Source organism: Mobula hypostoma, chromosome 4 (genome assembly GCF_963921235.1).
Source record: "Mobula hypostoma chromosome 4, sMobHyp1.1, whole genome shotgun sequence".
Lineage (NCBI taxonomy): Eukaryota > Metazoa > Chordata > Chondrichthyes > Myliobatiformes > Myliobatidae > Mobula > Mobula hypostoma.
The window spans coordinates 34806596-34823548 of record NC_086100.1 but is presented as its reverse complement, the minus strand read 5'-3'; the positions used below and the strand labels follow the sequence as shown (position 1 = coordinate 34823548).

Genomic DNA, 16953 nt, shown 5'->3' with positions numbered 1-16953 from the left:
AATAATGTCATTGACTGTCAAGTGTACATGACTAGCTTCACTCTTGTAGGAAATGTCACTACCTGACACTTTTGTGGCATGAATTTTACTTGACACTTTAACGGTCCATGTCTGGATGTCATCTAAGTCTCGTTGTACACAGGCATAGAGTAATAAAGTAAGGGTGTTTTGATATTAATTAGTATGACTTTGATAGGACCAAATATGCAGACTTGCTCTCATTACTTATAGAAAGATATACTGGCCATGCAGGGAGTGCAGAGAGTGTTCATTAAAATCCTGGGAGGAAGAAAGATTGAGGCTATATGCTAGACTTTGAATGAATCCTATCAACCATGTACAATTCTAGTGGGGCTTGACAGGGTGGAAAGCTGCTTGTTCCCTCAACGGGGACCATAAAAGGATGTTCACTCAAGGCCGAGATAAGGATGTATTTTTTGCCCCTGGAGGTTTCTGAATCTTTGGAAATCTCTGCCATAGGAAATATCAGATGCTGTGTCATTAATGTACCTCCAGGCTGTTACTGACAGGTGGTTGTATTACCAGAGAGTCGAAGGTGATGGAGATCAGGTAGAAGAGTAGAGTTGAGGGTCACCCATCAGAGCAGCCATGAATTTATTGAGCAGCTGAGCAGATCTGAAGGATGGGCCTCTGTCACTTATGTCCATTCTGTAGGTTCACCATGGCCATTCAGTCAAAGTCAAGTTTCTTATCTGGAATAGTCAAACATTATTTTTTATATTTATTTATATATGAATACTTCAGCTAATTTTTCAGTAAGGAGAAAATATATCTTTAAAATAAAAGAGAGAAAGATTTTAAAACTAAGTAATAAGGGGTTGAGCAAGAAAATGAATAATACGTGTTTTTCTGGAATTCATTTTCAAACTCTCTGTCCCATACAGTTGATCTATTTTTGAGCTACTCACCTCAATGCAGACATTGCAGAATCTGCAATGCAGACAGCGGGGTGGTCGATAGAACTGGCACACTTGGCACCATCTCAAATCAAATACCTTGCCATTCACCTCAACAACCTTCGGATCCAGATTCTGGTGCAATGCTATATCTGAGCCTACCATCACAAGGAGCAGAGTGTTAGAATTACACGAGCTTTCAAATCAGAACAGCAAACGAGCATTCAGAAGATCTAGGGGGTGGCAGCACAAAATGGGAGACTCCCAGTGCTATTCAGAGACTGACCCACAGGGTCATATATAATTGTGCTGGGTAGCCAAATTCCATTGAGGGAGGCAAGAAACTAAATGAGTTGAAACAATTGGTGGTGCTGCTGTAGCGTAGCTGTCAGCACAACGCTATTACAGCGCCAATGAACCGGGTTCAATTCCGCCACTGTCTATAAGGAGTTTGTACACTTTCCCCGTCACCACGTGGGTTTCCTCTAGGCGCTCTGGTTTTCTCCCATATTCCAAAGAGTTATGGGTTAGTAGGTTAATTGTTCACGTGGCTGTAATTGGGTGGTGTGGGCTCCCATCTATATCCATCTGATACCACAGTCTCACAGCATAACCTAATCATTCATCATAACTCCTCAGAATGTGGAATCTCATTGGCAATAGAAGTGGGGATGAAAATGTCCCTGGAAATACATCATGACTTGATCTAGCCTTGGCTTGGGTTGGCACAATGGAGCAACTAGTAGAGTTGCTGCCTCACAAGACTAGTAATGCCGAGCTCAGGTGTTCTCAGAGAGTTGGCACGTTGTCCCTGTGACTGTAGGGGTTTCCTTTCTGTGTTCCAGTTTTTACCCTCATCGCAATGTTGGTGGGCTAAATGGCCACCGTAAATTGTCCCTGGCATGTAGATGAAAGGTAGAATCTGGGGAGAGTTGATGAGACTGTGCAGAGAATCAAAACTTGGGATTATCATAGGATTATTGCACATGAGTATTTAGAATTGACTTGGTGGGCTGAAAGTCCGGGTCTGTGCTGTTACCACCTTGCCACCCTGTTACTCTGACACTCACAGCCAACAGTTCCAATCCCCAACAGCATGCCAGCTGAGGTTTGATACTAGATCTGCATATGACACCTTATCTGGCACAAGTACCGAGGAGGAGGGCAGAGGAACAAGATGCCACTAGTACCACTATATTGCCCAGTGAGATTGCATACTGTGGAGGACTCAGAAAACTCCTGATCTGTTCTGTCCAACAATAATCTCATTGAATGTCAAGGCTATGTAACTAGATTCAGTCTTGCTGGAAATGACACTTCCTGACACTTCTGTAACTGGAATATTACTTGTCACTTTAACAGTTTATCTGCATATTGCATAGGGTTTGTTGTAAACATGCATGAAATAGCAAACTAAGGAAGTTTTTGACTTTGATGGGACCACGTTTGGAGAATTCTATACGGTGGCATATATGTACTTTGTTAATAAATTTACATAGAACATAGAACATAGAATAGTACAGCACAGTACGGGCCCTTCGGCCCACAATGTTGTGCCGACCCTCAAACCCTGCCTCCCATATAAGCCCCCACCTTAAATTCCTCCATATACCTGTCTAGTAGTCTCTTAAACTTCACGAGTGTATCTGCCTCCACCACTGACAGGCAGTGCATTCCACGCACCAACCACTCTCTGAGTAAAAAACCTTCCTCTAATATCCCCCTTGAACTTCCTACCCCTTATCTTAAAGCCATGTCCTCTTGTATTGAGCAGTGGTGCCCTGGGGAAGAGGCGCTGGCTATCCACTCTATCTGTTCCTCTTATTATCTTGTACACCTCTATCATGTCTCCTCTCATCCTCCTCCTCTCTAAAGAGTAAAGCCCTAGCTCCCTTAATCTCTGATCATAATCCATACTCTCTAAACTAGGCAGCATCCTGGCAAATCTCCTCTGTACCCTTTCCAATGCTTCCACATCCTTCCTATAGTGAGGCGACCAGAACTGGACACAGTACTCCAATTTATCAATTTACTTTGATAATACACTTTGAACCAGAGGGAGGTGATGAGCAGGCAAGCAGAAGAGAAGGGTTAAAGGGGAGACAGAATGGGGAAGGGAAAAAGAGAGAAGGGAGACGGGGAGAAGAAAGACAGGCTTCACCTAACACCTGTTAGTATTCCTTCCACTCCCCCACCTTCTTATTCTGGCTTCTTACCCCCTTTTTCCAGTCCCGGTACAAGGCAGGAGTCAAAGAGTGGGAATAAAGTGAGCCTTTTCTGGCTGTCTGCCGGTGATTAGTGGTGTTCCACAGGGGTCTGCACTGGGACTGCTTCTTCTCATGTTATGTGTCAATAACCTGGATGCTGGAATTGATGGCTTTGTGACAAAGTGTACAGACAATCTGAAGACAGTTGGAGGGGCAGGTAGTTTTGAGGATGTAGATATGTTACTGAAGGTCTTAGACAGATTAGGAGAGTGAGCAAAAAAGTGGCAAATGGAGTACAGTGTCAGGAAGTGTATGGTCATGCACTTTGGTAGAAGAAATAAAAACACAGACTATTTTCTAAATAGAGAGAAAATACAAAAGTCTGAGGTGCAAAGGGTCTTGCAAATCCTTGTGCAGGATTCCCTAAAGATTAATTGGCAGGTTGAGTTGATGGTGAGGAAGGCAAATGTGATGTTAGCATTCACTTCATGAGGACTAGAATATAAAAGCCGGGATGGAATGTTGAGACTTTATAAAGCACTGGTGAGACCTCATTTGGAGTATTGTGAGCAGTTTTGGGTCTCTTATCTAAGAAAGGATGTGCTGACACTGGAGAGGGTTCAAAGGAGGTTCACAAAAATGATTCCAGGATTGAATGGCTTGTCATATGAAGAGCGTTTGATGGCTCTGGGCCTGTAATCACTGGAATTCAGAAGAATGAGGGAGTGACCTCATTAAAACCTATCTAATATTGAAAGAACTCGATAGAGTGAATGCGGAGAGGATATTTCCTTTGGTGGGGGAGTCTAAGACCAGACGACACAGGTTCAGAATAGAGGGCATCTTTTTAGAACAGAGATGATGAGGAATTTTTTCAGCCAGAGACTGATGAATCCGTGGAATTCATTGGCACTGGCAGCTGTGGAGTCAAGTCTTTGGGTACATTTAAGGCAGAGATTGATAGATTCTTGATTGGTCAGGGCATGAAGGGATATGGGCTGAAGGCAGGGGGCTGAGGCAGAGAGGAAAATTGGATCAGCCATGATGAAATGGTGGAGCAGACTCAATGGGCCAAATGGCCTAATTCTGCTCCTATATCTTATGGTCTTATGTCTCGGCCCGAAATGTCGACTCTTTATTCCTATCCATAGACGTTGCCTGACCTGCTGAGCTCCTCCTGTTGCTAGAATAGGGAGTGCTGACTGAGACACCCACAAACTTCCTTTATTGTTCTGTCATTGGCTCATACAAAGTCAGGATGCACTTCTGAAAGGTATAGCTTTTATCAATGAGCAGCTGAACTGTTCAACAAAAGGCTACACAGTGTAAAAGAGGAGCTCTTCTCTAGGTACAGCTGATGTATGACCTACGTGTTTGTAAATCAATTGACTTTGTTATAACCTTGTTTATAACATTGTCTCTTTCTGAAGTCAGAGGGTATGTTTTCACTTTAAAAATAGATTAGTTTATAGTTAACACTTCAAAACTTAGTCGTTCCAAATTGGAGTGGTAAACAAGTGGTAAGCAAGCAGTTTTAGTCTCTCAGGTAATTCAGTAACCAGCTAGGGAGAGGGTTAATTAGCTAGGTTAAATAATAGAATTGGCACTTGGGAATATAAAGTTTCTACTCCAACCTGAAGAACAGCATATTTTTAGCTCAGTATCCATAGAGTTTGGACTTGTGTGAACAGCCATTATATAATTAAATAAATTGGTTGAATTAAATAAATATTCTGATTTGGGCATGGCACAGAAGGTGAAATATTATAGCTGCAGATTATGCAAGCAAATAGAAAAACATTGGTATACATGCCAACCACATCTGCATTTCAAAGAACTTGTGGCTCTGAGTTAGTGAGCTGGAGTCTGAGATTCCAACATTGCAATGCATCGTTGAGCTGGAAGTTTCTGTATACAGGAGCCCTTTATAACACTTGGATTAAATACAGTCGAACACTTCAAAAAGGAATGAGAATGTTACTATGAGTGGTCACATTCCTAGGTCAGATTTCAGAAGGCAGCTCTTTAGGACCCACTTGTCCCAAAAGTAGCGGGGTCCTGTGTGGCTGAAAGCAGGCTGAAGAGAATATGAGAAAAAATGGCTGCCACTATGAATACGAGCCCTGAAGAGTATGTTGCCTGTTCAGGTCCAGGGTAAAGCATGTGGTTCTGTACAGCTGGAGAGGAACCTACAGTAGTCTGGAATGATCCTGTTAACATTGGTTTCCATATGGACAATGTCATTGATGGTAATTATAGGCCGGTGAGCGTCACAGCCATGAAGGTCAACTATTGGAGAGGATACTGAAGGACAGGATTAATATACCTTAGGAAAAGCAAGCACTGCTTTGGGACAGTCAGCGTCGTGTGGCTTAAAATCATGCCTTATAAATTTGTTAGTGTTTTCTGAGGAAGTAACAAGGGGCGGTGGATGTCAACTACATGTACTTCAGTGAGGCATTTAATAAGATCCCTCATGGTAAGTTGATTCAGAAGTTAACAATGCATTGAATAAAGGGAGAACTAATCCTCATCCTAAAGAGTGAATGGCATATGGATTCAGAACTGGCATGCCAATAGAAAATGGTGGGTAGCGGTGGAAGGCTGTTATTCTGTCACTCTGCTGGGTGTCCATAACCAGTGGTGTTCTGCAAGAGTCAGTGCTGGGACCTCTGTGTTTGTGATATATATCAATGATTTGGATAAAAACGAGCCAGGTGGATTAGTCAGTTTGCCGATGACACCAAGATTAGTGGAGTTGTGAACAGTGTAAGTGACTATCAAAGAATACTGTGGTATATGGATCAGACACAGATAAGAGCAGATAAGTGCCAGATGGAATGTAATCCAAGCAAGTATGAGTTGATGTGCTTTGGAAGATCTAATGAAAGGAGAAAATATACTGTTAATGACAGATCCCTTAATAGCATTGAAGTACAGAGGAGATCAAAGTGGCTAAGCAACTGGATAAGGTGCTAAAGAACGCTTGCCTTCATTGGTAGAGGTGTTGAGTAAAAGACTAAGGAAATTAGAGAAAACTTTAGTCGGACTGCACTTGTACTATTGTGTGCGGTTCTGGTCACCTCATTATAGGAAGGATGGAGAGATTGTGGAGAAGGTGCAGGAGAGGCTCACCAGGATGCTGCCTGGATGTGAGTGTATGAGTTAGAATGAGAGGCTGGACAAACTTGGGTCGATCCACCAACGAACTGGAGGCTGATGAGAGACTGGGTAGAAGTTTTTTTAAAATTGAGAGAGGCATAGATGGAGTAGATATTCAGAATCTTTTCCCCAGGGTACAATTGTTAAACACCAGAGGGCATGATTTTAAGGTTAGATGAGGGGAAGTTTAAAGGCAAGATGAGGGGCAAGGTTTTTACACAGAGTTATTCGGAAGGAAAAGATGAATTATGAGAGGAAGCTGGCAACTAATATCAAAGAAGATACCTAAAGCATTTTTTTAAGTATATAAAGGGTGAAAGAGAGTCGAGGGTAGATATACGACCAATACAAAATGACGCTGGAGATATTGTAATGAGAGATACAGAGATGGCAGAGGAATTGATTGTGTATTTTGCATCAGTCTTCACAGTGGAAGATATCTGCAGTATACCGCACATTCAAGAGTGTCAGGGAAGTGAAGTTTGTGCAGTGAAAATTACGACGGAGAAAGTTCTCAGGAAGCTTAATGGTCTGTGGCTGGATAAATCTCCTGGACCCGATGGAATGCATCCTCGGGTTCTGAAGGAATTAGCTGGAGAGACTGCAGAGGCATTAACGATGGTCTTTCAAGAATCAATAGATTCTGGTATTGTACCGGATGACTGGAAAATTGCAAACGTTACTCCACTACTTAAGAAGGGTGGGAGGCAGCAGAAAGGAAACTATAGACCTGTTACCCTGACTTCAATGGTTTGGAAGTTCTTGGAATCAATTGTCAGGGATGAAATTACGGAGTACCTGGAGGCACATGACAAGATAGGCCAAAGCCAGCATGGCTTCCTGAAAGAAAAATCCTGCCTGACAAACCTACTGCAATTCTTTAAGGAAATTACAAGCAGGGTAGACAAAGGAGATGCAGTAGACGTGGTGTACTTGGATTTTCAGAAGGCCTTTGACAAGGTGCCACACAGGAGGCTGCTTAGCAAGATAAGAGCCCATGGAATTACAGGGAAGTTACTAGCATGGGTGGACCATTTGCTGGTTGGCAAAAAACAGAATGGGAATGAAGGGATCTTATTCTGGCAGTTACCAGTGGATTTCCACAGGGGCCGGTTTTGGAACCGCTGCTTTTTATGATGTATGTCAATGATTTGGACTATGGTATTAATGGATTTGTGGCTAAATTTGACAATGATACAAAGATAGGTGGAGGAGTGGGTAGTGTTGAGGAAACAGAGAGCCTGCAGAGAGACTTAGATAGTTTAGGGGAATGGGCAAAGAAGTGGCAAATGAAATACAATGTTGGAAAGTGTATGGTCATGCACTTTGGTGGAAGAAATAAACGGGCAGACTATTATTTAGATGGGAATTCAAAATGCTGAGATGCAAAGAGACTTGGGAGTCCTTGTGCAAGATACTCTAAAGACTAACTTCCAGGTTGAGTCAGTTGTGAAGAAGGCGAATGCAATGTTGGCATTTATTTCTTGAGGTATAGAATATAAGAGCAGGGATGTGATGTTTGAGGTCCTATAAGTCACTCGTGAAACCACACTTGGAGTATTGTCTGCAGTTTTGGGTTCCTTATTTTAGAAAGGATATATTGACATTGGAGAGGGTTCAGAGAAGATTCATGAGAATGATTCCAGGAATGAGAAGGTTACTCTATGAGGAATGTCTGGCATCTCTTGGGCTGTATTCCCTGGAGTTCAGGAGAATGAGGGGGTGGGGTACCTCATAGAAACATTCAGAATGTTAATAGGTCTGAACAGATTAGATATGGCAAAGTTATTTCGTGGTAGGAGATTCTAGGACAAGAGGGCACGACTTCAGGATTGAAGGACTTCCTTTTAGAACTGAGATGCAGAGAAATTACTATAGTCAGAGTGTGGTAAATCTGTGGAATTTGTTGCCACGAGCAGCTATGGAGGCCAAGTCATTGGGTGCATTTAAGGCAGAGATAGATAGGGTCTTGATTAGCCGGGGCATCAAAGGGTATGGGGTGAAAGCACGGGAGTTGGGATGACTGGAAGAATTGGGTCAGGCCATGATTGAATGGCGGAGCAGACTCAATGGGCCAAATAGCCTACTTCCGCTCCTATATCTTATGGTCTTGTAGTTGTAGGTAGCTGGAATACTAAGAGTGGTCACAGGCAGTTAAGTGGAGATTAAAAGGCTTTTACATAGACACATGAATATAAAGGGAACAGATGATACAATAGGAGGGCATTTAGTATAAATTAGCATCAAGTCTGGCAAAACATCATGGACTGAATGGCCTGTCCGATTCTGTAACGATGTATGAAACTATGAAGGCATGAGTTGTGAGTCAAACGAAAATTGGGACAACACACTAAAGATATGCCAGCAAACCAGCAATGGCGCACTTCTAAAAAATTAATGCATAGACGCATAGATGCAATAGAAAAATACAGGAGAAGTTTAAGACAGTATTAAGTCAAAAGAAAAGGCTCACAAGATTGCAAAACAAAAAAAAACAGTAAGCCTGAGGACTGGGAAGATTTCAAACTTCAACAAAGGTAGACTAATGCTTTGATAAAGAAAGGAAAAATAGAAGAGTTAAAACAGATACCATAAAAAGGAAAGGGTGAACTAAAATTAATATTGATCTCTTAGAGACCGAGACAGAAGGAAGTACAATGGACGATAATGAAATGATGCACAGTGCTCTGGTGCTCTCAGTTAAGGCCTTTACGCAAAACAGCTTAAAATGTTACCATTCCTGCAGGCAGTGTATCATCTAGGCAATTATAGAAAGCAAAGTAAGGCAGACAAACATCTCTTCTGCTGAAAAATGACAGCCAAAACAATGAAAAAGGAGTGAATTAATAGCTAGTACCAGAAATTAACCTTTAAATATTCCTGGAAAAACAGCCTTTCTTGCTTACATCATCTTGTACTAGGCAAGGTCAACCTGTGGTCTCTCAAAGTACATTTTACAAACAACAGGCAAACCTCATCTGAAAATAAATATTCCTGACGTTGAATTCTGGTGGAATACATTTCCCCCTGTAGTCTACTGTTGAAGCCTATAGTTAAAGTGTGTACATCTTGTGATGTGTAGTTATGGGAGAAGTTTTGAGACCACTTATTTTAACAACTGGATTTAGAAAATAATCTCATTCTAATGAACAAGGTTAGAGAGGTTCATTCATGTTTGTGAAAAAAAATCTGTTACCTTGTTGTAGGATTCCAGGATCCATTAAACTGGTCATAATAAAACTTGCAAAGCAAAATACGAATAAAACTCCAGCCACGATTGGGGGGAACAGGGAAACTTCAACCGCCAAGAAAGCACAACTTGAAAAAGAGATACAATTATTTAAAAATACAATTAAAAACCTGGAGTTGAAAAGATAGTGTCTAAATGTACATCTGAATAACCAGCCCGTTACCTGCTGACCAATTTGCTGTTCTGTTCAAAAAGAATAATTTTCATTAGCAGTACTCAAAAACTAAGCAATTATTCTCATAACTTCAATTGATAGCCTCTATTCCTTTCTCACTTGTTTCTCTTCACTTATTTCCGGACTGGCATTGCGGATAATCCCACTTTGCCTTGTCACAAGTTAGACAGGTTCACTTCATTGAGAGTAAGAGATGGCCAAGTGTAATATTGCCAGCATGTAAGTTTGACAATTATCACTCCATACTCTTAGTTATCAGTGAAAGAATGTGAAGAGCTTTTGATTGTACCATTAAGTGACATCTGCTCACTGGTGTCCTTTTCAGTTCAATTTCAGTTCTGTCACAACTATTTTCTTCTGATCTTATCACACCCTGATTAGCAATGAATGTATGAGCAAAATGGTGATGGAAAGAGGAGTAACCATTGACAATACAGGAAGTATTTGACCAAGTATTGCATCAAGGATTCCACATATGATTAAAGCCAATGGAAGATCTAGCAGTTGGTGTGATACCCAATGCAAATAGAAATAGAACCTAGAACACAGAAGGCAGAACAGTACCACACTGGAGCAGGTCTTTTGGCCCACAATGTTGTGTTGGACTAATAAAATTAGTAATAAAATATCCAACTGAAGTTACCTTTTCTCCCTACACAATGTCCATTTTCTTCCACCTCCTATACATCCACGTGCCTATCTAAGAGCCTTTGAGTGCCTCGATCATATCTGTTTGCACCATCACCCCAGGCAGCATTTTCCGGGCACTCACAAACTACTCTGTTGTGTAAAAAAGATTGCTCTGCATACCTCCTTTGAACTTTCCCCTCTCATCTTAAATCATGCCTCTGGTATTAGACATTTTAACCCTGAGAGAAAGATACTGGCTGTCTACTCTATCTATGCCTCTTATAATCTTATAAACGTCTATCAGATCTCTCACCAGCCTCAGCCACTCCAGAAAAAACAACCCACGTTTGTCTGACTTCTCCTTATAGCACATGTCCTCTAATCTCGGCAGCATCTTTGTAAAACTCCTCCGCACCGTGTCCAAAGCCTTAACATCCTCCCATAATGGGGCAACCAGAACTAAATGCAATATTCCTGATGTGTCCTAACTAGAGTTTTATAAAGCTGCAACGTGTCCTCCAGATTCTTGAATTCATTTCCTTGACTAATGAAGGCAAATATGCCAAGTAACTTATTGTAGTCAATTTTATGGAGCTATGGACATGGACCCCAAGATTCCTCTGCACATCAACACTGTCTTGAAAGTTTCTCTGACTTTTTAAAATCCAGTCACCTCTTGGTCAGGACAATATTCTAATATTCCTCAGTGAAGTCTTTGGCCTGTTAGTTTTTCCAATAATGACTTGTCCTCAAGTATAATGTCAGCAGTAGGACCATTTATTGCAGCATTCAGAAAATACAATACTATGCAACAATACAGCTAGGTTGCCTAAGACTTTTGCACAGTACTGTATTTATCAACATGGAGCAGAGAGCAAGTTTGTAAATCTGGTGGGAGAAAATGGTGCTGGGAATAGCGAGGGTGGACGGATATAGGACAGGTGGCAGAGAAGGAGTACTGGGGTGGGGAGGAGCATGGGTGCAGACACACCCAGCCCTGAGACATCAGGCAAGGTCATTTAATTCCAAACAATTGGTTTATTGATCATTACAGAACATTTCTCTGATGCTTTTCATTCCCTCCACTCTTTCTTCCCTTTTTCCCAAAGCAGGATTCCCCTCTCCCTGTCCCCTTCCCTCTCTCAGTCCCAACAGAGACCCATATCAGAATCAGGTTTATCATCACTCACAAAAGTCATGAAATTTGTTTTGTTTTTGTGGCAGCAGTACAGTGCAATACATAAAATTACTACAGTGTAATGCAAAAGTCTAAGGCACCCTAGCTATGTATATGTGTTGAAGACTTTGGCACATTACTGTAGGCAATAATTAAGTCCCAGATAATGACTGGATTTTCTTTAGTTTGGAACGATTATATCCCTCTACTCCTCATTGGATCTCCTTTTTCACACCACTAGCAAACTCTGGATCAAAATTGACCATTGGTTTAATTGGACCGATCAAACCAATAACTGAACTAGGAGGACACCAAGTGGGTAAACTTATCTGAAACACTTATTTTCTGTCCCTATACAGAATACAACAAAGCTCCAACAACAACGTAAACACAAAATGCTGGAAATCTTGTAAAATACACACAAAATACCAGAAGAACCCAGCAAGTGAGGTACATCAATGGATGGGGATAAACAGTTTCGGGCCGAGACCCTTCATTGGGACTGGAAAGGAAGGGGGAAGAAGACAGAATAAGGAGGTGGGGGAAGGAACTGAAGGTGGCTGATGAGAGGTGAGAACAGGTGAGGGGAAGGTGGGCGGGTGTAAGTAGAAGCTCGGAGCTGTAGATGGAAGAGCTAAACGGCTGAAGAAGAAGGAATCTGATTGGAGAGTACAGAGGACCATGGGAGAACGGAAAGGAGGAGGGCCACCTGAGGAAGATGACGGGCAGGCGAGGAAAAGAGAAGGGGTGAGAGGGGAGCTAGAATGGGGAATGGAAAAACAGAGAGGGAGGGGAGAAGTAAGTACCAGAAGTTAGAAAAATTGATGTTCGCGTCATCAGTTGGAGGCTACACAGATGGAATATGAGCCTCAACTACTTCCTCCTCACTTTCCAGCAGTTCTTTAAATGTTGCCCATCCTATGCAGACCATTGTAAATCGAAGGGTCACCAGACTGAACTACTCTATTAAAGGTAATACGGAAATAACCTTCATCTCCTAAAATCAAAGTCCCTTGTTGCACCACTCCAAGCTGCTCTGTTTAAGCTGGGTCTTCTAAATGTGAGATCCCTTTTTGGACTTCTATCTTTAATGATTTTTTTGCCTCTACAGATCCTGATTTTATGATCCTGACTGAGACCTGGTTAAAGCCAAATGAATACAGCCATTCTTCTGAACTATGTCCCCCTGACTACGACAGTTTCAACATACCAAGGCATAGTGGACTGGGTGACAGGCTTGCCACCATATTCTAAAAGCATTTTAGGTGTACTCTACTGCCTGTCAACAATTTTTCAAGTTTTGAGGTACATTTGTTTAACATTGTGGTATGGATCCTGTCTTCTGCATTACCATTTATTGCCCTCCTAAATCCAGTGGCTTTTTTCTTGGAATTCACAGAACTCTTATCCTCTATTGTATGTCAGAATTCTCCTCTCTGCTGGTTTCAATATTCATATTAATGAACTCTCAAATGCGAACATTATGGCAGCTGAATTCATTATCTGCTTTTGCCGGTCTCTTAAATTTAAACGATCTCCCTCCAAAATATATTTGCCAGGTCAGCTATTAAGAACTACGCTGCTAAACTATGGAATTCAATACCTAAAATTATAAGGGATGCAGACTCAGATAGCTCTTTTAAATGCCAGCTCAAAATCTATGTATTTAACCTTCTTTTTAACTAACATCTTTTGTCTTTTATTTTCATGTTTATTTTTTATTTTATTTTATTTTCATATTTGTACTTTTATCCAATTGTAAAACATTTTGAACTACATCATCTGTATGAAAAGTGTTTGATAAATAAAGTTATTGTGATTATTACTATTGTTGTATTTGTACTTTCTCTCAGCTCAAGCTGGTAAAACCTGAGATACGGACACAGCCGGGCATACACATTTTTCAATTCTGAGGAACTTTCCGACTATTCTAGTGGTGTTTAGTACTGTGGCTTTCTGCAGATTTACATAAATATTGCTGTGTAGGGTTAATTGTTTAATGCTATTGCGAAGTGACTTTGGGATGATACCAGTTGTAGATATTACCAATAGGACAATCTACACTCTGTTCATGTTCCATAGCTTTTCAACTTCCTCTTTTAATTCAGTGTATTTCTGTTTGTTTCTCACTTACTGATTTCTGTATGCTATGTGTATTTGGTATGGCTATATCTAATAAATAAGTTGTTCCTGCTTGTTTATCCTGTAATATTATATCTGGATAGTTATTGTAGCTTGTCCTATCTGTTGTAATGGATTGATTGTAATATACTTTGTAACACTTTGACTCTAAAAGTGGGTCAGGCTTGCATTTATGGAAAGGTGTGGTGTATTTTGTGAGTTTGTATTTTAAAGCAAGATCTTGGTGAATAAAGTTTGCCACTTGACTGTGCCTGTGTAAATCATCAGATTGAGTTAAACTGCTGCAGGATCTGGTAATGTGTTGGATTGCTTCTGGTTTCTTCAGGCATTTTCTACATTTATTGTTTTAAATTTGTTGGTCTTTTATTGTGTATTTTGATTTTTTTTGTGTTAACCACCTGGTCTTATATTGCTACAAGGAATATTATATAATATATAAGGAATTAATTAATGTTAATAAATAAATATAATTATATAACAAATAATATAGTTATTATTATTATTATTATTTTCGTGGTAATAGAGGATGCCATGTATGAATGGGAATGGGAAGTTGAATTGAAATAGGTGGCGACTCAGAAATTCTGTCTTTTATCGCTGATGGAGTGAAGATGCTTGACGACAATATTGCATTTGGAAGGATAATGAAATTTTCAGAATTCATAGGGATGAGAGGAGTTATTCAAGAAGCAGAACATCACTCGCAAACTAGCCTGGAGTCACATGTCCCTATATCGTATGCCCTAGCGAGAACGCCATGGTTAACGCAAAGCTATTACAGCTCAGGGCATCGGGGTTCAGAGTTCACTTGTGGGGCCTCTCTAAGTACATTCTCCCTGTGACTGCATGAGTTTCCTCCAGGTGCTCCGGTTTCCTTCCACTGTCCAACGGTGTACTAGTTAGTAGGTTAATTAGTTGTTGTAAATTGTCCTGTGAATAGGCGAGGGTTAAATAGGTGGGTTGCTGGGCAGCGTAGCACGTCGGGCAGAAAGAGCCTGTTTCACGCTGTATCTTGAAGTAAAAAATAAATAAAATTACTATTTTTGGTGCACCATGGCTGCATTCTGAAGTATCTGCTGCTGTATCTCTCTAGTTCATTCATCAGCTCCTCTCTCCCCCGTCACATCAGCAGAAATGATGTGAGAAATCTCCAAGACACACAACGTTCAATAGCAGATTCTTTCAAAGTTCCCACAAAACTAGATCTCAGACTTTAATATATATTATCATTCACCTGCTGACAACTAGAGTCCTGAAACAGGCATTCCATTCCAACCTCTGTAACGGGAACATAGGATCAAGCAGACTGAGGGAAAGATCCAAGGTTAGAAACATAGAAACATAGAAAACCTACAGCACAATACAGGTCCTTCGGCCCACAAAGCTGTGCGAACACGTCCTTAACTACCCAGGCTTACCCATAGCCCTCTATTTTTCTAAGCTCCATGTAGACATCTAGGAACCTCTTAAAAGACCCTATCATTTCCGCCTCCACCACTGCCGCTGGCAGCCCATTCCACACACTCATGACTCTCTGCGTAAAAAACTTACCCCTGACATCTCCTCTGTACCTAAGGGTGTTTTAATTCTTCTTGCCATTCTGGCATGTTGGTCCACAATGGGGCATCTCTCAGAATGAAGAAGCAACTCCTCATATGCTGTCTGGGTAGCCTCCAAACTAACAAGATGAACGTCAATTTTTCTAACTTCTAGTAATTTCTCCCCCTCCCCCTACTCTCTTCCTTCATTCCCTATTCTGGCTCCCCTCTTACCTCCTCATCACCTCCCCGCCGCCTCTCCTCCCTCCCTTTCTCCCATGCTCCATGTGTGTGTTGCTCTGAATTTCCAGCATCTGCAGAATCTCCTGTGTTTATGCTTTCAAAGCCTCATTGAAGAAAGACAACCCCACTAACTTCTGGGATCTACTGACCCATGACAGCACAAGGTGAAGTATTAGGGGTGCTGGTGAGAACCTGGATCCCATGCACTGAGATCATACCGAAGCCTGCTATAAGTGAAGGAAGGCACACCTCAAAATCCATCCATGAAAGAGTTTGTTGTTGCCACATTGATCTCAAAATCCATAAACTAGAATACAAATAACCTTTGATCATGAGGGACTGCTGTAGAAAAAGAACAGATGGTACTTGTCTACAACGTTGATTAACTTTTATAGATGTGTGGTGCAGAGTATATGGACTGGCTGCATCACGGCCTGGGACGTAAACTCCAATGAACGGAAAATCCTACAAAAAATAATTAATATGGCCCTCTTCACCACTGAGCACATCTACATGAAATATTGTCGCGGGAAAGCAGCACCAATCGTCAGGGGCTCCTACCACCCAGTGCATGCTCTTTTCTCACTGCTGCATCAGGAAGAAGGTATTTGAGCCTCAGGACTCACACTGCCAGGTTCATGAATAGTCACTAACCCTCAATCATCAGGCTCCTGAACCAAAGGGGATAACTTCACGCAACTTCACTTGTCCCATCATTGAAATGTTCCTACAACCAATGGGCTCACTTTCAAGGAAACTACATTTCATTTTATCAATATTTATTGCTTATTTATTTATTATTATTGATTTTTCTTTTTCTATTTGCACAGTTTGTGTCTTTTGCACAGTGGTCGAACACCCAAGTTGGTGCGGTCTTTTCATTGATTCTATTATGGTTATTATTCTATTATGGATTTATTGAAAATGAATATATATGGTGACATGTATGTACTTTGATAATAAATTTACTTTGAATGTTGAACATTGAGCATGTAGAGTATGCTAACTGTTGATGTCTGTCACGCTATAGTTCCACATGATCCATCATTTGTAATCTGAGTATCCTCTAGTTCCAGGCCCTTGTGCACCATCTAGATATCTATCACAATTTCATTAAAATCGGATAAGTAAGGCATCCGTTAGTCTTGCGAGACCATGGAAAGTCTTCACTCTCCAGGGCACAGGCCTGGGCAAGGTTGTATGGAAGACCAGCAGTTGCCCATGCTGCAAGTCTCCCCTCTCCACGACACCAATGTTGTCTAAGGGAAGGGCACTAGGACCCATACAGCTTGGCACTAGTGTCGTCACAGAGCAATGTGTGGACACAACACGTTGCCCCAGCTGGGGCTTGAACTCACAACCTTCAGGTCACTAGTCCAATGCCTTAACCACTTGGCCACATGCCCACAATAGGATAGAATGTTAATATTCACTCAGCTACAACATGGTAAACATTATCACCTCATCCTCTGCAATGATTCAAAGAGAATGCCAACCACTATGTCCTGGAAT

At 41.3% G+C, this 16953-nt stretch overlaps 1 long non-coding RNA gene across 2 annotated transcripts in view; it reads left to right on the top strand.

Moving 5' to 3' along the window:
• The window catches only part of LOC134345235 (uncharacterized), a 39143-nt gene extending 25074 nt beyond the window's left edge, over positions 1-14069 (top strand). The window contains exons 3-4 of one of the 2 annotated variants that reach the window (XR_010017641.1): positions 12630-12823; positions 13372-14069. This is a non-coding gene — a long non-coding RNA (uncharacterized LOC134345235). Of the gene's footprint in view, positions 1-12629; positions 13333-13371 lie in introns of those variants that run through there. The other variant, XR_010017640.1, reaches the window with a different exon arrangement.
• Positions 14070-16953: the final 2884 nt, after the last annotated feature.